Source organism: Panthera leo, chromosome D3 (assembly GCF_018350215.1).
Source record: "Panthera leo isolate Ple1 chromosome D3, P.leo_Ple1_pat1.1, whole genome shotgun sequence".
NCBI lineage: Eukaryota > Metazoa > Chordata > Mammalia > Carnivora > Felidae > Panthera > Panthera leo.
In genome coordinates, this window is record NC_056690.1 from 55,028,737 (window position 1) to 55,051,791 (window position 23,055).

The window sequence follows — 23,055 nt, forward strand, 5'->3', positions numbered from 1 at the left end:
TAGTGGCAACTCCCTTGCTATTGTAAGCGCTGAATAAATAGCCTCTGTTTATTTTCTTTGGGTGGTTTTTGTATCCACAGCATTATAACTGAGGCTAAAAGTTCAGCACCAATTTTGAAATTCCATATATTTTTATTAGTGTTATTGTGCAGAAAAAACAGACATCATGATCATTAAGGCTCACCCATGCGACCATCTGCTTGTGGATATACTACTTTTCCACCAGACATATAATCCAGAAGCTTGTGATCAATCCAATTCTCTCCCTTACATCATTACCACAACACAGATTCTTTGACTACTACAGTATTCCAGCTGCTTAATCTCTCTTATTTTCCCTTCTTGCCATACATTTTTCCGCTTTCCATTTTGTCTGAATTCCAATGTCTAGCATTTTAGTAATTCTTTAGTCAATATTCTCATTAACCTTAAGTTTCATATACCTAGATAAACTCAGGGTAGACAAGTACCGTTTTTGTTTTTTTCCCAGAAACTCTCCTTCCTTTAAAAACAAAGAGGGTTCCTTTCTTTTGAGAACTTGTTTGCCCACTCCATCCACGTTTCAATAGATTGCAGACAACTCTAGTGGTCCTAACCCCAACGTGAATGCTGTAGGAACAGGCAGGTGAACCAACTGGGATCCAGGAGATTCATCCCAGGGCATTTTTAGATTTTATTGTTAGCTACAAGGTTGGGAATTTATGAGTCCAGAGCTCTTGGCAATCATAGTTCTAGCCTAGTGGAATAAGCCAGTGTGAGAATTAAGTCCATAGCTGGAAGGAAAAAGAAAGAGCGTATGCAGATTCCATTCACTGCTATCGGGAATAGAGAAGAAAGAACAAACTCTGAGGATTTAGTGACAAGTTAGTTGAGTCTGAGGTTATGTCCAATCTGAGGCAAGAGCAGAAGAGAAAAGGCTGGGTTGTGTATAAGAACTGTGACAGTTACCAACATAATGGGACTTAACCCAGGTAAATCGGTAGATTAATGTTCAGACTCATAGTTTTGATAGTTCTGGAAATTAGCTGGATATGGTTAATAATAAAAACCTTAATAGTGCAATAATACAGTGAGAAGTATGTATTCAGGATTAAGAAGTATTATACATTCAAGATAGAAATGCACTAGTCTCACATATAAAGTCTAGAGTATAATTTAACATAAACTAAAAGCTCAAAATCCTTCAGGTTGTTGGATGTGTCTCACAATTGGCCATTCATTTGTCTTTGAGTTTTTAACTTTGGTAAGTGATGTCCTAAAATCTATTTGCCACAGTAGGACTAAGAAATGACTGGGGGGGGGGGGGGGGGGGGGGGAGGGGATGGATATCGCTTAGAATGCTACATTTGGGTCAAGATGCCCAGACAGATCATGCAATAGTAAGTAGGCCTGGGTGGTTACCAAGTCAATCCACAAATATTTACTGAGCATTCAAGAATGTCGAGAAAGCAATTGAAAATGCTTTGAATTGGAAGTGAGGACACCCTTAGTCTCCTGGATTTTAAGCTTCCTAATTTTCAGGCCTTGGCCAAGTCATCTATCAGCTAGCTGTGTGCCTCATTTTCCTCATCTGTAGAAAGGAAGTGTTATTGTGGAGCATCTTATTTGAGGTGCTGCAGGACAAAAAAATTCCCAGCCCTAAATAGGGTGTGCAGTATTTGGGCAGACACTGGACAGATAAAATATCAAAAGAAGAAAAACAAATAGCAATTCAAAATAATACTACATGAGCCACCACAAGGAGGCCTTATAAGCAAAATAAAAGGTAGAAATAATTACTTTAAAAGAATAAGAGCCTAGGGATGCAGTTCTAGACAGTGTGAAGTACAGCTGGGTGGCCAGTGGAGGGAGACTTTACACCCCCTTCCCCACGGCATGGGGATTTTTCTCAAACTCACCGAGTGTCAGCCTTACCACACTGATTAAGGATTGACCCGAATGGGGTGTAACTTGGGGCGCAGGCCTAGATGCTGCCGGGGGAGCCGTGCAGGCGGCCAGGAGGAGCGCGCAGCGCCGACTCACCGACTCCGCCCGTCTCCGCCCGTCTCCCAGCGCCGCCCCTGCCCACCCCGCCGCCTCGGCGGCGCCGGCCGAGGCCCTCCGGGTCTGTTACCCGGTGTCCGGGCAACCGCGGGCGGGAGGCGGCCCGCTCCGGATCTCCGGGCGCGCGCTCCCTGGGCCTCCCGGGCGGGTGGTGTGCCAGCTCTGCGTTTCCGCCGCAGACCAGCCCACGTGGGGACTCCGAGCGCCTGGCCCCCAGCGAGCGGCCACCTCCGCGCGCTTTTCCTTTCCTAACCTACTTGCCCGGCCAAACTGCTTCTCTTTACTGAAGAGGGAGGTGTGGGCCCGAGTCAATACCTTTCCTACAGTACTTATTGCGAGAACCAAGGGATCACAGCCTTCAACTCGAAGATAGGAGGACTTTGTTTCTTACTCTCCAAAGGCGGTTTCTGGTATCCTCGTTATCATTTCTATCAAAGGGAAGCCTTCCAGCGTGTTTCCTTGCCCCTTGGTACAAAACAAGAAAGACTGTAAGTGGTAAGCTCCGTTTGCTTTGGTTGTTGCTTCTAAGGTGACTTTACTATTGAAAAACCTGAACAAACTATTAGGGACGAAAGGAAAACTTTGTGTGACCGGAGCTTGAGGTGGGGAAAGCAATGAATTCAAGCCATTTGTGTAAGGGTCTATTTCTAATAAAAACCAATTTTTAAGCACGGTCCGTCTCACAAAGCATAAAATATTTGTTTCGTCTTCAGGGAATATAAATACTGTGACCTGAAATACCCCTTAAAAACACTAGGGCGTCACCAGCTAGCCTTCTTGGATGAAACCAACCGCTAGATGATAAACTAAAGATAGTTTAAAATATAGCATCAGGATAAGAATTAGCATTCTTACACAGACAAATCATATTTCCAGGCAACACTGAGAACAGGCAAAGGCCTGCCAAGGTTAAGTGATCAAAATCTATTACTTTAAGAAGCAATTCAATTAGTAATCCTTTACAGTGGTGGGAAATCTGCAAGGCCATACCTGGAATAAGATTATTCCAGCCATAGATGTAAAAGAGGAAGCAATAACAAGCAAATTAGAGAGAGGTCTTAATCTTAAATTAATATATGCAGAAGCAGAGCTCTTTTTGTAATTAAAAAAAAAATAGATTCCAGAATGCACCCTCCACTTCCCCATCTCCTTCCATTAATTATTTAAATTTGACATGTTAGCAATACAATGTTAAATTTAAATCAAATGAATCATTTGCATGCCAGTAAATATATATTCATGAGGGTTCAAAGTATTTATGTGAATATATTAAAACAATACCTAGATTTTTCCCCCAGAACAAAACTTTACCTACTAGAAACTTCATTCTTGACAGTTTTCTCTTAATTGATTAGAACTCATTGATAATTGCTATATATATATTATGATAGGCAGAATTCTGAGATGAATCCCAAGGACCCTACCACCTGGTATATATGACCTGCCTAGTCCTCTGGACTTTGAATATGATGGATTTTATTCTTTTCATTAGCTTGCTATATAATACAATTGACTTTAACAAGGGAGCTGATCCAGAGTGGCTTGAACCTAATTGGGTGAACTATTAAAAGGAACTGGCCTCGGGTCACCTGGGTGGCTCAGTCAGTTAAGTGTCCCACTTTGGCTCAGGTCATGAACTCATGATCTGTGAGTTCGAGCCTCGCGTCAGGCTCTATGCAGACACCTCAGATCCTAGAGCCTGCTTCGGAGTCTGTGTCTCCCTTTCTCTCGGCCCTATCCCACTCATGCTCTGTCTGTCTGTCTGTCTGTCTCTCTCTCAAAAGTAAATAAACATTTAAAAATATTAAAATAAAATAAAATAAAATAAAATAAAATAAAATAAAATAAAATAAAAGGAACTGGCCTCTTCCTGGGGTCAGAGATTTAAATCATCAGAAGGATCTGACACCAGGCATATTCTCCATTGTCAGCTTTGAAGATTGAGGGACCATGTGGCAAGGAGCGCAGGCAGCCTCTCAGACCTGAGAATGACCCCAGCTGACAGTCAGCAAGAAAATGGAGACCTCAGTCCTACAACCTCAAGGGACTGCATTCTACCAACAATCTGCATAGACTTGGAGGAGGACTGTGCTCCAAATGAGAATGCATCCTGCCAACAGGTTTACAGATTTACAGATTTTGGCCTGTAAATCTCTGAGCAGTCAACCTCTCTTGGGCTTCAGACCTACAGAACTATGAGCTAATAAATGGTTTTGCATTTGGGGTAATTTGAAATAGAAAACTAAAACACCTATTAACTTTGAATAAACAAAAGTGAGATTTTTAAATACAGGAATATCTCAGTAATTCAGGGAAGGATTGGAGCCAAAGTTCAAATAAGACAGAAATCAGACACTGTAAAATTAAATCAATACCAGATCAATTATAAAAAATAACAGATAGATAAGGTCATCTTATTAGCAAATAGAAAAACAGATTTTCTACAAAAATAGAACAGAAATAGCAGATTTTTCTATAGCAACAAGAAAAGATAAAGACCAGCATGACATATCAACAGTACACAGAGGAAATAGATCAAATAAAAATACATTCCCTGCAAAACTATCATTCAAGAATGAGAGCAAAGAAAACCGTATTTTGAAATAGCAAAAGTTTATCATTAGCGGACCCATGCTGGATGATGTACTTTAGGAAGAAAGAAAATAGTAAAGATATTGTGAAGATATATGGTTAAATCTAAACAGTCTTCCATTGTATGAGAACATGTCAACTATAAACTTGTTCTCCAATTGTTCATGGCTTTCTCTTCCTAATAAGCCTTTATCCGATTAGTCTTTAAGATCTGTGCATGAAACTGTTTTAATTTATCTCTGACCCTATTAGACCATTTCAAGAATTAGATTTAACAAGAGAGTGTTTGGGCCCCCTTTTTAACTTACACCAGAACTATTTAGAGCTGCTTTTATATTAAATAAATGCATTACCACACCTGCCATAGAGAATTAGCTGGATTCTTCTATTTATTGATAATAATGATGTATTAACATGGACCAGCAGGGTCCTCAATAGACAGTTGGAACCAGTATTTAATTATATCTGAAAAAGTGGCATGATATCAATTTCTCTAAATTAAACATTATTGTGTTTGGCAAGACATTCTCCAAAATTCAATTTGCTTATATCAAATTACTTTTTACAGCAGCTTGATTCAGTTTTATATTGTAAGTAATTCACACTGATGTACAATGAGAAAGTAAGAGGTTCAAAGAGAGCATTACTAATGTTTCTCTATAATGACATATAGTTTAAAATATTTTAAGACCAAAACCATTTTGCTCCATCATCAATGGTGTAGAATTTGGAGACAATCTTATACCTATTCATGTGCTAAAGACTACCGTTACAGCTTTCTAAAGTAAATCTTCAATGATTCTAAATACTAAACATTCCTACAGATCCCCTGGTTGTCACCCTGTGTGAGGTTGTGGTCATTTATTCAGGCAAGCTGTCCCTGCATTTTCATCACAAGATTCCACTCATCTCATCTACTTGTCATAACGCATATGGATCTGCTTTCAATCCATGTACTTTATAGAATACATACAACCCAGTACTTCATCAGAGAATATAACCTCAAACTCTCTCTGGGCAGTTTTATCAAAGTTTGCTTGAAAGGACACTATTTACAAAGTGTATGTTGTTTTAAAGAGGCAGAATTTGAAGCCTTTTCTGTGTGGTTTCAGATATTTTCCTGAATCAGGTGCAACCAACATCAAGTTACCTATTTGAAATTATTAGCTTCCCATGTAATGCGGTCATTTTTACAGTTAACATTACTCTTTCAAATTTATCAAAGGGAGCTTTGATTAAAAGATATATGAAATGTACCACTACGTTAATGGTAGATAATACTGTCCATCATATCACTCAATGGATCTATACAAAATGATGGGTAGAAAATTAATGTGTGTATGCAAGAGAGAGAGAGAGAGGTTTAGTGGGGTATCAGGAGAGATCTGACAGGCAGTTTAACCCAAGGAATGAGTGCAAACCATGTATAAATTATGAGATGTATATAGCTATTCAGTTTCTCTTTTTATCCTAATAGACATTAAGCCTAATTGTAGCAACCTTGTTAGCCCTTTGGTCTTTATTTTCTACTGTCATTTATATTACATTAGCTTTCATTATATATTGTGTTGCACATGACTTTAAATTTGTTGTGAGAAAAAGTTACGTAAACGTAAAGCAAAAGCGAGTATGAAGGGAATGCTTAATAAAGATATAGCCTGTAAATTTCATGTAATTTAATAAGCTTGATTATCAACACTAATTTCTTCAGTATTGGGGGAAAATTAAGTTATAATTTTATTTTTTAAATATTTTAATTTTTTAAACTTTTATTTATTTTGAGAGGGAGAGAGAGAGAGAGAGACAGCGTATGGGCACAAGCGGGGGAGGGGCAGAGAGAGAGGAGGGGAGAGAGAATCCCAAGCAGGCTCCACATGGTCAGTATGCAACCAATGTGGGGCTTGAGCTCAAGAACCCTCAGATCATGACCTGAACTGAAATCAAGAGTCAGCTGCTTGACCGACTGAGCCACCCAGGTACACTTTAAATTGCTGTTTTGTAAGACAGCCATGATTTCATATGATCCATAGCACTGTCTTAGCACATTTAGATATTGTCTGTAAGATAGCATTGACTATGGCATTGAATCTAGTGCTCTAGAATTGATAATAATAGTGAAAAGTACCAGACTTGCAATCTGCTAAAGGCATAGTTCTCACATCTCCAACCTCTCATGGAAACAGACCTAAGTAGTATAGTAAAGAATTAATCTGGTGGTTTTGGCATATTACCTATGCCAGGATCTGTGTCCCAGCTGCCCACACATAGCAGCCCTTCAAGTGGCAGCCACCAATCTAGGTTTGATCATCTTGACTTCTTTTGAGTTGTTCTTTCCTCTCCCACAGGGTAACTTCTAGTCAGTCTTCTGCTGAGAAACTTTGTTCCATTGCCAAAGCAAGTCACTTAAACATGAGATGGATGGTTGGATGGATAGGTAGATAGATAGGCAGATACATACATATATACATATCATGAGCAGGTATCATGAATTACCTCTCACCGGAAAAAACTGAGAGGGGAAAAAATCTCTTTGCTCATGGCTTTGTCTATGATCAATGGAATCATCACTTGCTAATCTCTTGGACAGATACTATCCTCTCTTTTTTAAATGAAACTGTGGGGGCATCTGGCTGGCTCAGTCGGTAGAGCACACAACTCTTGATCTCTGGGTCATGAGTTCAAGCCCCACATTGGGCATGGAGCCTACTTAAAAAAAAAAAAAGTCAACAACAACAACAAACAACAGGAGTGCCTGTGTGGCTCAGTCAGTTGAGCGTCCAGGTCTTGATTTCAGCTCAGGTCATGATCCTGGGATCGTGGGATGGAGCCCCACGTCAGGCAGGCTCAATGCTGCACGTGGAGTCTGCTTAGGATTCTCTCTCTTTCTCTCTCTCTGCTCCTCTACCCTGCTCAGGCACTTCCTCTCTCTCTTTAAAATAAAATAAAATGTAAAACAAAACAAAACAAAGAGCTGCTATTTGGAACAGGTTATATGACTTGCCCAGAGGCACAATTAGTAATTGGTGGAATAATACTCAAACAAAATTATGACTAAAATCAGTGCTCTTCACAACACACGACTGAGGGAGTCCATTTTATAGGAATATATAAAACTCATCCCCAAATAGGTAATTAATTATTGTTTCTTCTACATATTTACTTGTGAATATTTCACATATTTCACAGTAAATTATCTGGTCAATGATAATCACCGGGAGATGGAGGAAGAGAGTCAGAAAAAAGAGGACTTGTTTTCCTTAGTTGGTAACCTGTCAGGCAGTTGATGGAATACTCAAATGAGGACACTGAGGAAAACTTAATAAAGGCACTGTCTACACAGGGCTCTACCCAGGAAGCAGTGTAGAATTATTTGAAAGTAAATTTAGATTAGTCACAAATGTATACTAAAAACTCTAGGGTGACCTTTAAAAATGTTTTTAAGAATTATATTTGATATCATAAAAGAGAAAACAGAATCATACAAAATGCTCAATTAAAACCAAAAAATGAAAAAAATAAAAAATTTAAAAAAAAAACAAAAAGTGATAGAAACAAAGGGGAACTTAAAAAAAAAAAGAAATGAAGAACAAAGTAAACAAACTGAAAGCTGACACTCCCTGACTTTAAGGACATAATAATTATAATAATCAGGACAGCATCATATTAGTGAAAGAATGAAAGAATAGATCAAGGTACAGAATAGAGAATATACACATAGACCCAAACAAATAGAGTCAATTAATTTTTGACAGAGGAACAAAAGCAGCTCAGTGGAGAAAGCTAGTCTTTTCAACAAATGGTCCCTGGAACTGCTAGACATCCACATGCAAAAATAAATAAATAAATCCAATTACTTGCCTTAGACTTTCACGATAAATTAGCTTAAAATTTATCATAGACCAAAATGACGATTTATTTTTATTTTTTAATTTTTGGGGTTGATGACTTTTTTGATACAACGCAAAAGTATGATCCATGAAAGACAAAATTGGTAAGTTGTACTTCATTAAAATTAAAACCATCTGCTCTTCATAAGATTCTGTTAAAAGAATGAAAAGTCAAGACACAGACTGGAAGAAAATACTTTCAAAACATATCTGATAAAGGGCTTACATCCAAAATATACAAAGAACTGTGAAAACTCAAAAACAAGAAAACAAGCAACTCATTCAAAAAAAGAAAAAAAAAAGCCAAAAGATGTAGGTGTGATACCTGTGAAAGGAGAGTGGTAGGACAAGCCCCTGGCTGTTCTTCAGCTCTGAGAATGTCTCAGCCAAGCCAATGGGGAGCTCCGGGGGGTGGGGGGGAGAATTTGTCCATTTTTTGGCACAATGTTGGGCAGAAATGGCCTGACTCTAGGGTCAATGCCAATCTACCGCTTTCATGCTCAGTCATTGACTGGGAGCAGCCCCAATGTGAATGCTATGAGGCATCCCTAAGTTGCCTCTGCCAGAGGCTGCCTGCTCATTACTTATAGTATGTCCTTTCTCACAGGGACATCTCTATCTTAAGGATAGAGAGATGAAGATTTGACACATTGTTATGGAAGGACGTGAAAGCATACTGCTATCTTCCAAGTGAATCTAACTTGTTTCTGATTATACTTACTGATAGGAATTGAAAAAAAAGGAGGATTTGTTAAGTCTATAGTTGTATATCATGGACTAGGGGATCTACTGGTTTGTTTCAGTAAAGATTCCACATCTGGAACCACAGCTGCAGAGCACCAACTGACTTTTCAGCAGCCCTACAATCATTCTCAGGACCTGGGTGACTTTGCACAAAAGTGGTGATGGGATAGGGATCAGTACCTTATTTTCTTCAGGTCTTTGATCACGGCACTACTCATTAAAATTCCCCAAGACGTGGCATTATTACTTTTGGTTTACTTTCTCAGAAAGAGAATTAGAAACGGGGACTTCTACTTGGCTTTTATACCATAGTAACCCCCACTTCATTGGTCACAGTGCCAATGTGGGGATTCCACTAAATGTTAAGTATATCCATTTGCACTGTACTTTCTAGAATTAGGGTAATAATCATACGATTGGCATATGATTTCAATGAATCCAGCAGGAAGCATTTCCATAATCTTCATTCTAACTAGTGAACTGTGGTGGCATTTTGGGTCTCTAGAGATTAGCATCATTTCAGAAGCAAGACCTAATAATGCCCGGAAGTTCTGGGTAAATTCCTTAATACATGTGGTCATGCCTCTTGGTCCTTCTGGGCAAGGTCTGGAGGAAGAGTCACATACTATATTAGCGGTTCCTCATCTAAGGTATTTTATGTTTGGGAAGTGGCTGAGTTCTAAAAGTAGGTACAAGTGTATGCATTCCTTAAGGAGAATTTACTAATAAATAAAAGGACAATTTACAACATGTAATTAAAGGTTTAAGGGAAACCAAATGACTGGTGAAAAATTCTAGGAATAACATAAAAGGTAGTTGTTGCCACCACAGTCTAATGATGTAAGGGGAAATAGAAACTAGCAGAACCACGCAAAGCCCTAAAAGAGGATCATCTAACAAGAATTCTCACCTTCGGCAACCTAGTAGGAGTGGAAGTAGAAGAATAAATACCTTAATATCACTCTCTTCCTACCCTCCAGTCTCTTGCTGGTGTCTCCCATGAAGACCTAAAATCCAGAGAGCAAGGGTTCCCATTGACTTAATCCAAATAACTCACCCTTCTCAAATACAGAGCAGGGTGGTGAATGGTGCAGAAATGGGTGCAGAGGAGCAAATGAAAAGTATCCAGTAAAGTGTTACATGCTCTTATAGATATCTAAGAAGGCACCCTGAACCAAACTGGCCCAGTGTGGACCTAGCCTCAGGATAAGGGATAATAGAAAATAGCAAAATTTTAAGAGATTTTGGGTAAAGATATAAAAGTAGAAGGATATATAAGCTTCACTTTCTGGTTGAAACTCAGGAAGATGCTGAGCCTCAAAGAGAAGCCTCTTAAACCAACATGGTATAATGTCATATTAGAAATTGTGACACAGCTATTTCATATGGAGATAATCTGAGACAGCCCCCTAAATGTCACAACTCAAGTCTGTCACACCAACAGCAAAAGGAGGAAGTGCAACCGAAATGTTTCTATATTCACCACCCTCCTTGAGAAGATTGTGGGAAGTCTGAGATGGCTGAAAGAAATGAAAAAGCCCTCCAAATAATCACAAGTGTCCACAGCCAACCAATAAAAGCCACAATGAGACCTTAAATGTGGCCTCAGATGCCAGTGGGACCAAGTGCTAAGAATCAAAGACCTGATGCACTCCGTCTCAGTTGGGCAGCATAGAAGAGAAGATAAGCCACACCCCTCAATGACAAATTGTTCCATAAACCACATTGGGAAGAAGAGTCTTTGGTCTACTCTGCTTTGATGGAGTACAATTGAAAGGAAAAATATTGGAATGTCAGCTAACTTGAAATCAGTTAGATTCAGTTATTAACCATCAATAAAAATCGGTGTCCAAAGTAGAGGTTGTTCAGTTGACAACTAAAAGTTACATTTGCCACCTGACTATATGACTGGAGAATTCCTACCAGAAAGCTTTAAACACACATACATATGTAGTATATCCACGTAATGTGCTCCACTAAACATAATTTGAGCAAAATTTTAGATCGAGATGAACAGATAATTTTCTATATCCACAGTTCTGTTGTGATTATCATCAGACATTTCATTTGAATTCCAACAAAATATTTTACCCATATGGCCCGCTGGGCTAATCAGCACCACTCAGCTTAAAGTGTTCCAAGTTTTCTTTTCACATATTTCTGTAACTCAATATCATTAAAAAGTTATATTTCTAAAGCAGCAAGCACATTTGTAGTTATTTTCTTTTACTTGAATCTGAGATTAATTCTGATTGTATACTTCAAATTTATAAATTTTACAAGAGAAATAGCACAGTCATCCTTAATGAAGCCCCTGTGGTGTGTCAGCCCAACCAGTGACTATTACCACATGTCTTATTTGGCCTTCATGGTTTCCCTCTGTCACGACATGCTATTGTTAATTATTATCTAGAATTCCCATGAAGTTTATGTGTGTGCATTGCCTTGAAGTCTTCAGAATTTAGTCATGACTATTAAAACAAAAACGTCCATTTTAAGAGAACTCTACCTTCTGTTAGAGCTTAATAAGTGAGAAATATAAAACTAATATTCTTCCTGCTTTTCAAGATATAATGATGACAGTTTCTAACTAATAGCCATTTATGCTTCAAATGAACACAACATATGCCAGGTTTCAGTCTCAAGACAATTTTTTATGACCAAGTCACCAGATCCTAAGGAGAAATTTTTATAGTTGAAATGTTGTTACTTCTTTAGTGCACAAACAACAGTTGCAAGGCTTTTGTCAAATTATTTTCATTAATAATTTAGAAACTCAAAAATGATTCTTGATTTTAATGTCATAAAACCTATTAAAATGTTCTTTTATAGTTTCTATCTTATTAAATTTATCTGCTTCAAGATCTAGTTTTCATTGTAAAATTGATGCACCTAGCTAGAAATACACGCTAATGAAAACTAGTGCTTCCAAAGCCACATGGCCTAATGGCTTCATCGTGGTAAACGTGACATAACACATAGAGTTGTCAAATCACTATGTTGTACACGTAAAGCTAACATAACATTGTGTGTCAACTACAATAAAAAAAAAGTTACATCAAAAAAGATTAATATTCTCCTTGTTTTAATATAAAAAAAATAAAGGCTCTCTCCGTTTACTTAAGTAACTTGTATTTAGCTCTTGCTCTTTGGGCATTCTTAAATTCTTTGCTGTTCATTTCGTTGATTAGCAACCTCGTTCAGGAGGAAGAATGAAATATAGCAAACACCACACTGAAAATTTATTACATACTAGACACTGTTCTAAATGCTTTACATCATTAATTTATTTAATTATCACAATAATTCTTTGGAGCAGTTACTTTTACAGGTGACTAAACAAAGGTAAACCTCCCCAAGATATCACAACCAGTAGGTGGTAAAGAAAGCAGTGACTGCAAGTCCAGGCAGCCAAGTTATAGAGATACACTCTTAGCCGCTTTGCTGGGCCACCTCACATATGAGAAAACACAGGAAAGTTACATACACACAGACCATCACACACTCTCCTATTTTTTAAGTATAATTTATGTAATCATATCCCATGACCACTCTCACCTACCTCTACTTTCTTCCCACTGCACACCTACATGCATCTCCACTCCCACCACTTTCCATAGAGGTCTTTCTAGCCCCAGGAATATATAAACAGGATAGTAAATTCCGGGATGACTCTAATTCTGCTTGATAAGGGTCAAGCCTTTTCCCCCACAGAGTTTTTACCACTGGGAAATGAGAGCCCTGTTCCACCTGACACCTGAAAAATAAGGAAGATTAATAGGCTAACAAAAACAGGTTGTGAAATCCAATCTCGAAAAGAAGAGCTGAGGAGATTAGATGTTTGTATCACCTAGTACTTACCTTTCAAATATACCGTTGGAAAATAAAAGAATGTAACTAAACAAATATATACATGCTGCTATACTCAGACTTAACTTTTCTTATTCAGAGATCTTGAATTTCTACCATGCCACAGAGCTTTAATTTACTCTCTTGAAATTATTAATGACAACATTAAACGTCCTAAAGCAATTCTTTTTAGTTAAAAGAGTTTTAGCAATTATATTTAAGTCATTAGCATTGGTTTATAGCTAAATGTATTAACTCATGAAATTACTTTAACTCTTAGTCTTAAAATGATTTCTTTTATTTAATATGTAGTTGAAAATGAGAAATAATTTTCACAAAGTAGTCTGCATCAAAGACTGTGGAAAAGTGTTTATTAGAAGAGGAAACTATCCACTCATTGAGCCATTTATTCATTAATTCAGCAAATGTTTATTGAGCACCAAGTATTTGCCAAATATTTTTATTGCAGTAAACAAAACATAAAATTCCTGCCCTGATAGAGCTTACATTCTAGTGTGGGAAGCAGACAATTCGTCCATATACAAATGAATATATAATTATCAGGAGCTAAGAAGGAAGTGAAGAGAGGTTAAAGGGATAGAGTACTGAGGGTGGGTGTTATTTTAGGTGTGTTGCATTGAAACACCTTGTGGGTAAGGTGTCATTGAGAAAGCAAATCAATGAAGCTGTTTGGGGTAGAGTGTCCTTGACAAAATAAACGATAAATGCCAAGGCTCATGGGCAGAAGAATGAGGTGTTTCTGCTATGTTTTGTATATTTATAATAGTGGTGGAGGGTAAAACTTTTTTCTGCAAAAATATGGGCTTAAAGGGGAGTTACGATTAGGAGCAGATCACATGGTATCTGTCCAACTGTGAAACCAGAGAATTTAACAGTCATTGGTACCCCAAACTGGGTGATCCAGGCAACTAGTCAAGCATGACTGGAGGCCACCACCATGAATATTTAAAGTGTGCAGAAGCAATAAATTGGAGATCATTGGCAATGCTTAATATCAGAACAGAGCTGGCAAGAGCTGAAAGAGTGCTGGATGAAACAAAGTTCTAAGAGCATGGGGCAGCCATTAAGTGGGCTTGGGAGACAGTGCAACCCACATAGGTGCGAGCTACAGAAGGTTGGGGGTGTACCTGGTTGGGTGGGGGTTGCTGGTACAGGAGCCTTGCTTATTCATACCCCCAGTGCAGCGGCTGAGTGAAGGGAAACTTTCTCTCTGGCTAAATAGTTACAATGCATCTCTTGCTTATTTTGGTTCCCCTTGCCTAGGAAAAGATCACATATAGACCCAGTGCAACTTAGCATTGTGCTGGCATCATTACCTTGTTCACCAATCAAATAGAAGCAAATATGCATTGCTAAAACATGGATTGTAGAGAAAAGTCAAAACTTGGTGCGTTTGTGGAAGAAAGATTAGAGCAGTGTGTCTGGAAGTCACTGGGAATGAGCAGGAGTGCTAGGAAATAACATAAAATAAGTAGCTAAGTAGCCAGGACCAAATCCTATAGATCTTAGATAGGGCAGCCAGGGGCAAATCATACAGACTTTAGGACTTTAGATTCTTGTGTAAATGTGATAAGAAGCAATTGGAAGGTTCTATCAGGGGAATACAGTAATCTGCCTTCTATTTTAGAAGGAACACTCTGGCAGTTGTGTAGAGACTAGTTAGCATCTAGGTACCAAAAAATAAAAACTTAAACTGAGTTAAGTAGCTATTCAGGTAAGAGATTATGGCAGATTAAACATCACTGAGCCATGGTTGTTATAATAAAAGGTCAGAATGTGAATTTGTTTTTAAAGATAGAGCCAACAGGATTTTCTGATGGACTAGATGTGGGTTGTGAGAAAAAAGGAGAAGTCAAGGATGATTACAAGCTTTTTGTTGTTGTTTGCTTGATCCCACTGAATATAGATGCAATTGTCTGAAATGGAACACACACAGTGAGGGATAATTTTAACAGGGATTCAGAAAGGAATCAACAATCCCATTTTGGACAAATTAAGATTGAAATACCTAATAGAAATGCAAGAGGGATTGTGGAGTCCCATATCAAGAAGAAAGTTTGAGCTAGAATTATAAATAATTGCATGGGGAATATATAGCTAGCGTATGAAAGTATGGGGCTGGGTGAGATCACCTGGGGAGTAAGTATAAACACAGAAGATGTCGGAGTCTGATTCTTGGGGAACAGGTATTAATTTTAAAAAGTCAAGAAACTTGACAAAGGTCCAGAAAGACTTCAGGAGTGAATCAAAGTGAGGCAATGGATATTCACAAGAGTGGGGGTGTCACCAAATTGATGTATAGCAACTGTTTTAAGAAGGGAAAAACGGTCAGTCATGTCATACTTTTGATGAGTCAGGTGAGCTGGGGACTGACAAACAGTTGGTGAATTTGGGCTGCATGAGTCGTTGGGACCTTGACCTTCATGGCTTCAGTGAAGGCCATAGAGTACCTGGAGGACAGAATTGGAAAAGACATAGAGTTGGCCAGTATAGACGACTGTGAGGTGTGCGGTGTAAAGCAAAATAAGAGTATGAGCTTTAGCTGGAGGAGAGGTGAGGTAAAGGGGGAGTTTTAGTAAGATGGTAAATATTACAGCATTCTTTCCATGGTAATGGAAATGGTCCAGCATAGAGGGCACTTAATGATGCAAGAGAGGGGTGAGATAAATGTGGATGGAAAACAAATAAGTGAAAGTAAAGAATAAGGGGGAAATGCATGATCTTTTTACACATTGAAGAAACTATGAGGGTAAAATCCACAGAAGATAAAAAGAGAAAAAAAAATACAGATAGCTGATCTCACAGCAAGCTAGACATTCCTATGAGATGAAACAGAACAAGATACCAAATTGTTCCAGGAGCAGAAGTTGTGAGCTTCCCACCTCCAGAAACCAACAGAAGCATCTGGAAATTAAGTTATATTAAGTAATAATGATTAAAGTACTTTTTAAGAATCGGTGACCAAAACCAGGCTTACTTCTAAAACTCCTTTTCCTGTCTCTTACCCAACTTTCGAACAGATGCTGAAAAAAAAAAACTGCTGACCACTGGTTGGTTCTATGGCTTATATGAAACTGGGAATAGAACTCATAAAGCAAAACACACAAAAATCATAACCTTCATGGAGCTTAAATTTCAGTGAGTGAGATAATTGAAGACATTATACCCATAAAAGTGTGCAAGAAACTGAAATAGAACAAAAAGAAATGAGCCTTTTTGAGAGTAATCAATTGAAATACTGGAACTAAGAAAATAGTCACTGAAATTTTTTACCTGCAAAAAAATGAGTAAACTCTGAATTGGAAACTTTAAAAGAATTGATAAATGGGAAAACCAAAAACTAGTACAGAAATGCAACATCATTTTGAAAATAAGAAGAGTCAGTCAAGAGTTAGACTAAGTGCTGCTTCAATACACATCTACTAGGAGCCCTAGAACAGAGGTCAGCAAACTTTTTCAATAAAGAGCCAAATGGTAAATATTTTAGACTTTGCAGGCTAGTCTCCACTCTGTCACTATAGTGCAACAGCAGCTATAGATAATTTGTAAACAAACAGGTGGCTGTGTTCCAACCAAAGTTTATTTGCAAAAACAGACAATAGGCCAGTTAGGCCCTTGTGGTTCATTTGCGAATCTCTCTTTTAGAAGAACAAAAAGGAATTGGTGAGGAAGCAATATTTTGGTAAGTAAAGGTAAAGAGTTTTTGGGAATAAAGAAATTCATTTAGTACTCCGTTCAAAAAGACTCTCAGAGACCTAAGCAGGACTAAAAATAAATCAACACATAGATACATTATGGTATAACTGCAAAATATCAAAGGTAGAATACTCTTAAAAGCCCTCTGAAGAACTGATGGCTTACAAAGGAACAATAAATAGACCTACGGCAGTTTTCTTATCACCTCATTCATGCCAGGAGAAAATGGGATGATATATGCAAATTGTCAACCTAAACCTAAAATTGATACCCTATTAATTATTATTCTAGAAGGAGAACAAATTAAGTCACCTTATGATGGGAAAGATTAATATAGATTGCTACTCTCAGATCCACACTAAAATCTATAAAACATGAACTTCAGCAAGAAGACAATCCAACACAAAATGGAGGAATGAGATAAAAATGCATACAGCTGATACTCATCATTCACAGTAATTATATTCTATAAAGTCACGGGAACACGAAATTCGGAAATACTGAACCACTGCCCCCAAGGGAAATACATACATATACATCTCACATGGATTATAACCTTTAAATCCTAAAAATAGCTTATTCTGCTAAATTGTATTTATCTTACAAAAAAGAAAACGTTCAAAAGTGGCAAGTGACCTGCCTGGGGCCACTTCACTAAGTGGGGCCAGAGTTGGAAATCTCACCCCATCCAGCTGACTCTGAGCCAGAGTTTTGGTACTTGACTGCCCTGACCCCTCTTATCTCTAGCCTCTAGTCATTTTTGCATGAGAACTGAAACAAGAAGACAGAGGCTGGCCTTGTCTGACCTCAGCCATGAATGTGCATGTTGATGGACTCAAATTTCTCACCACTTTGAACAAGTCCACAAATAAGCACGAAAATGGGAGTATGAATTTTGGGGTCACAGTAAACTTTAGTGAGTAGATGAATTTGCAGACACAGAATCTGAGAATGATGAGAATTAACTGTATATCCATCTATTTATATTCAATTATATCAGTATAGTTTACTGCTACTTGAAAAATAAGTATTTAGTTTGTTCTGTAAAAACAAACTTAAAATTTCAGGGAAGAAAAACAAGATGGAGGGACATTGTTCATAAATTAAGCGGATCATGTTAAGTTCTGTATCTCATTGGGGGCTTAAATTAGAGATACCGCATTGTGCAGGAAAAGGGTTCACATAGTAAGCCTGAGACTTTTATTCTTAGTTACTTGCAAGGTTGGCCTTTGGCTGGTATCTGAAAGCTAACACGTCAGGAGTGTTTCCGTTATTCCTTGAATAATAGGGTGGCTCACTGGCCCAAAGCATTTGTGCAAGTAGTGTGGTTTATGCTGAACACATCCTTTCCTTCTGGGAGTCTGGATCTTTGATACATGCTAGGCAGAGGGCATTGAGTTTCTAATGTGTCTCCCTGATAGACATTTCACTCATGTTATTGCCACTCATTGCTGGAGAAATTAAGTGATCCTTTGTAATTGTACCAGGAGAGGACTCCTGGAAGCTTGTGGCTGGTTTCAGGAGAGTTAGCCCCACATGCCTTTTCCCTGTGATTCTGCTTTGTATCCTTTTACTTTAACGTCGATAAATCATAGCCATCATATGACTATATGATAAGTCTTCCTAGAGAATCGCCGAATATGCAGGTGGTCTCAGCGACCACAACACACAAATGAATTTGGATATTTTAGAAGCATTTATTTGTTAAAATTTTACAGCTTCAGGAAGTGTTGCTTTCAGCCATGATGGCACATTTACTAAAGGAATTTCCTTCCCACCATAAGCAAATATAAACTGGACAAAATGTAAAGGGCATCTCACTTTTTGAGGATTAGAAAATAGGCAAAGAAGGATCATAATCAATGAAGGGAGGAAAAAATAAGAGATGAGCTGCACGTTTGCCCAGTTCTCTGCCTAACAGATCAGTCCCTCCCAGCACAGAAAGCTGAAGTTCAAATGTGGTGGCAGTCTTATTGGGCTAAGCAGGAACTTGTTCAAGGCTACTGAAGCAATTAATTTATGGATCAAGATAGCAGAAAACAGAGAGCAGCATGGAATGGGCAGAAGTCTGGTCTGTACCTCCACAAGGGAATTGATAGGTGTTGGACATACTGGGAAAATCTAGAAAGAGAGGTTATTGTAATGTATGTAACAGACCATGAAGAATCATTACCAAACACAAAACTCACTATTGTGAGGTCACTGAGTAGAGATACTCGTGGTCCCTAAGCAGTAAGGGCTTAGCCAGGAAAGAACTAGAAAAAGTATAGGGTAGAAGAAAGAGAGTAACAGATTAACCCTGGTAGACCCTGATAGAAAGTTCCTAGATATTGAAAATACCTACTTTTAAGGATAAATAGTAACCAGCGTGAAAGAAAGGCCTGCATTTGATATGGGGAGCGAATACATTAAAAGATGCCATGCTTTGATTACATTTTCTGTATGACTTCCTATTCTGACACTAATGTTTCTGTCTCCCCTTTATGGTATTTCACTGATTATTTACTGCATTATTTACACCATCCAGACAGCATATCATCTTAATATTTATTGCAAATATACCAGTTTATGAAGTTCAGTGAAGGATCTCTCCTACACTGTGCCCAGCTTCCCTCTTGAACTCAATTCCAAACTTTCTAATACTCTGAATATCTTCACACATCCTTAAATTGATTATATTAAAAACTATTAAGTCTCTTCCCCCAAAGTCTCTGATATTCATCTCTGATACTCTTCTCCTTCTTTTTGTGATTAATACAAACTAATATTCATAGTGCCTACAACTCAAGACCTTGGAATCACATTTGAAGACTCCAAAAAGAGTCAGATTCCAAAAGAATTGGAGACACATTTGGAGACTCCTGGCTTCACCACCTCACATCCTACTCTGCTCAGCATCCAATTGGTTGCCAAGTCATGTAGATGCCATTCTGTACTCTATAATCCTGACAGATTAATGTTCCTAAAGCACAGCTCTAACCACATCATTTCCCTGCTCCCAAACCACTCTTCACCTGCTGCACATTACTTTAATTGAAGAAGGGCTATGAAAAAATAAATAGTCTCATATACTAAATTTATAATCCTAAATATAGTAAGAACAGTAATGTTGCAAGAACCCTGAATCATCACGGCACTAAAGGTTCAGGAAAGCGTTGTACTATTAAGCCACTAATGAAGTACAGTAGACAAATTCAGTTATAACACAAAATGACAGTAGTATAAATAATGGCAGCCTATTTAAAAATGTAAATAGTAAATATTTCCCCCAGCACACTTTGGTTTCTATTTGTTGATTCTCAAAATCATCAAAGATATATGCAAATTGTGTGAGCATCTCTGTGTGTGTGTGTGTGTGTGTGTGTGTGCATGTACGTGTATGTGTATGTGGAGAAAGAAGAATTTCATTTCTTTTTAGTAATCAGTTTTGTTCACAGCAACGCCCACTGGCAGAAATGCTTTGACATGAGAGGACAAAACATATATCAATAGGCAAATCCATTTGGGATAAAAGAATTGCTCTATGTATAATAAAAACATTAATTCACCAGAAATATAATATATATTCTCCATATTATAGCTATAAAGTCATCCTGCATTAGTGTTCCATGTTAAATAAAAGTAGAGGGAGAGGAAAATCAGATAGTGAAAAAGCTACATTTTGATTTAAGTTTTTTGGAATAATGTAAAGAAATAGAAATCTCTTTAGGAGCAAATTATATTTGGATTTTTTGCTGATTCCTGTCATGGTTTTTCATGTCAGCTGAGCACTCCACACCCCTCAAAGATTATTTTGTTTGTCCCTTTCATCTCCCTTTCTCACTCACACCACCACTACTCACCTAAAACTACCTATATAACCTATAATCCTTAACTTCCTTACTAATTACTTGGGGGGGGGGGGAGATTATATTTAACATTCTCAAATTTCTGCCACCCCTCTTCCAGGAAATTATGTCTGCACTTTTTTTTTTCTTCTTCCTTCCTATATATGAGCATGAGGTATTCTTCCTATTCTAGATCAGTTCCTCCACTTGAATTCCTTCCTTTTCATAAATAAGCCTTCAAGAAATTTAATAACTTTTTATACAAATGAGGACATACCTTTGTGTCCCTGTTCATCCAATATACTCATATCTTCCTTCTATAGCTTCAGCCTCTCCATGCCTTTTTTTTCATAGCCTCCTCTACTTGACCCTTAAATTTTTATGTTCTGCAGTCTTCTGTTCTGCCACTACCTTTCCTTCAAACCTAACAGGCTCTCACTGAAATATATGCATTATCTTGGTTTTCACAACCGTCTATTGTTTGACATTTACAAACTTCTATCTTTCAGCAAGTTTGAGCTCATGGAAAAGTAGCAATCCAGCTCTTGCCAGATATGAACACTTAAGATATATCTAAGTTCTTCAAACTCCTCCTGTCCAAAACTGAACCATCTTTAAGAAAACCATTAGCTCTTAATAGTCACAGGCTGTTGCTAGCCTTGCCTGGTGATTTTGGGCAATCCAGTAATCCATTCTCCTTCAAAAATTACTAGACTTCCATTTTCTTTATACTGTGTCATTTTCAAGTACCTGCAAACATGGATGTGTTCTAAATATAGTCAGTAAACCTGAAGAATCTTATCTATTACCTGCAGACCATTATATCTATCTATCTATCTATCTATCTATCTATCATCTGATTCTTTTGCTTAATGGCCATTAACTAGATGCATATTAAAAGTCTAGGATATAGTGGGAAGGCAATCCATTAATCTTATTTTTTGCTGCTTAGGACCCCAGCCTAATATCCTTCTCAGGCTGAGACTTTGCTGCCTCTGCTGGTATCACTTTCAGCCTGGAGTAGGAAATTTGGGTTTTTTTTCTTTTCTTTCTTTCTTTTTCTTTTCTTTTCTTTTTTTTTTTTTTTTTAACATTTATGGCTTCAATTTATCAGTTCAGGAAGCTTTTAAAAGCTGTGTTTTCTGACCTTTCTGGCTTTTAACAGGTTACCTCTAGTCTGAGTTTATCCCCTTCTTGTAGTGCATTGCTAAAAATCATTAAGAGATAACCATTATCTGCCAATCATTTTAATTTTTCTATAATTAAGCTAATGAAGCATAATAAGCTTCACCCAGCATCAAGTTCACTTGACTTTGTAAAAAGATAAAGGGCAGTAAATGATACACTGTGCACAGCAGGAGCAGAGCAGGAGTGTCCTGACATCCAGACATAGCTTCCAGTTTCCCAGGCATTCCACTCTCAGGATATGTGTGATTATGAGAGGTGAGGCTGAGTGTGGGTGGAAAAATCTAAGCTAAGGGATGCAATTGGCTTTAGCGTACTTCGTCCTGGACAGTCCTGCCTCAGGTTTACGTGACTAACTAGTCACACTGTTTCCCCAAGTGTTCTTGATTACCTGGTAACATAGCTTGTGAGCTGTACTGCACTGGTCCCAATTCTCTCAGCTTCATCTCAATGTCAATGCTCACTACTCGATGTCAACGAGGAAGTAAAAAGGCTTGTTCCAAAATACAGAACTTGACTCAATTATAATTTGTCTTGGATCAAGTATAGTAATCGACTAACAATTTCTTGAGTTGATGTGAGAGATTTACCAGACATCATCAGATGAGTCTTAAGGAAAGACCACAAGACCAGCCATTAACTTTCCTCTTCCCATATATTTCTTAACTCTCTAGTCCAGATTCGCACACAGTCCATGTCCAGGATGCAAGAGGAAGATCCACTATTCAATCAATACATTTAAAAAGGATCACATATTTTTGAATTTCAAATACCAGAGTCTTTCTGCCCGCTTTCCTATCACTTCCAACCAGAGCAATATTCATGCTGTGAATGCTTTTTCTGTACTTTCCAAATTTCTATCAACAAAAATATTACCATTGAAATATATCTTGTAACAGAATTATATAGAATTTTATAGGTAAATGTGTGAGGATGTCAAGAAGTCATTAGATACAGAGATAGAAATATTCTGGGGAGCATGGGGTTTCCGGAAGATGGCGGCGTAGGAGGACGCGGGGCTCACAGCGCGTCCTGCCTATCACTTAGATTCCACCTACAGCTGCCTAAAGAACCCAGAAAACCACCAGAGGATTAGCAGAAGGGAGTCTCCGGAGTCAAGCGCAGACTAGAGGCCCACGGAAGAGGGTAGGAAGGGCGGCGAGGCGGTGCGCGCTCCACGGACTGGCGGGAGGAGCCGGGGCGGAGGGGCG

The 23,055-nt window shown here is 38.1% G+C and overlaps 1 protein-coding gene across 7 annotated transcripts in view; it reads right to left on the reverse strand.

Annotated features, from left to right (window-relative positions):
- Positions 1 to 2,092, reverse strand: part of CCDC178 (coiled-coil domain containing 178) — a 468,894-nt gene extending 466,802 nt beyond the window's left edge. For 3 of the 7 annotated variants that reach the window (XM_042910989.1, XM_042910990.1, XM_042910991.1), the window contains exon 1: positions 1,899 to 2,004. The gene's annotated coding sequence lies outside the window, so the exon portion shown is untranslated. The other 4 variants (XM_042910988.1, XM_042910983.1, XM_042910982.1 and 1 more) reach the window with 4 other exon arrangements.
- Positions 2,093 to 23,055: the final 20,963 nt, after the last annotated feature.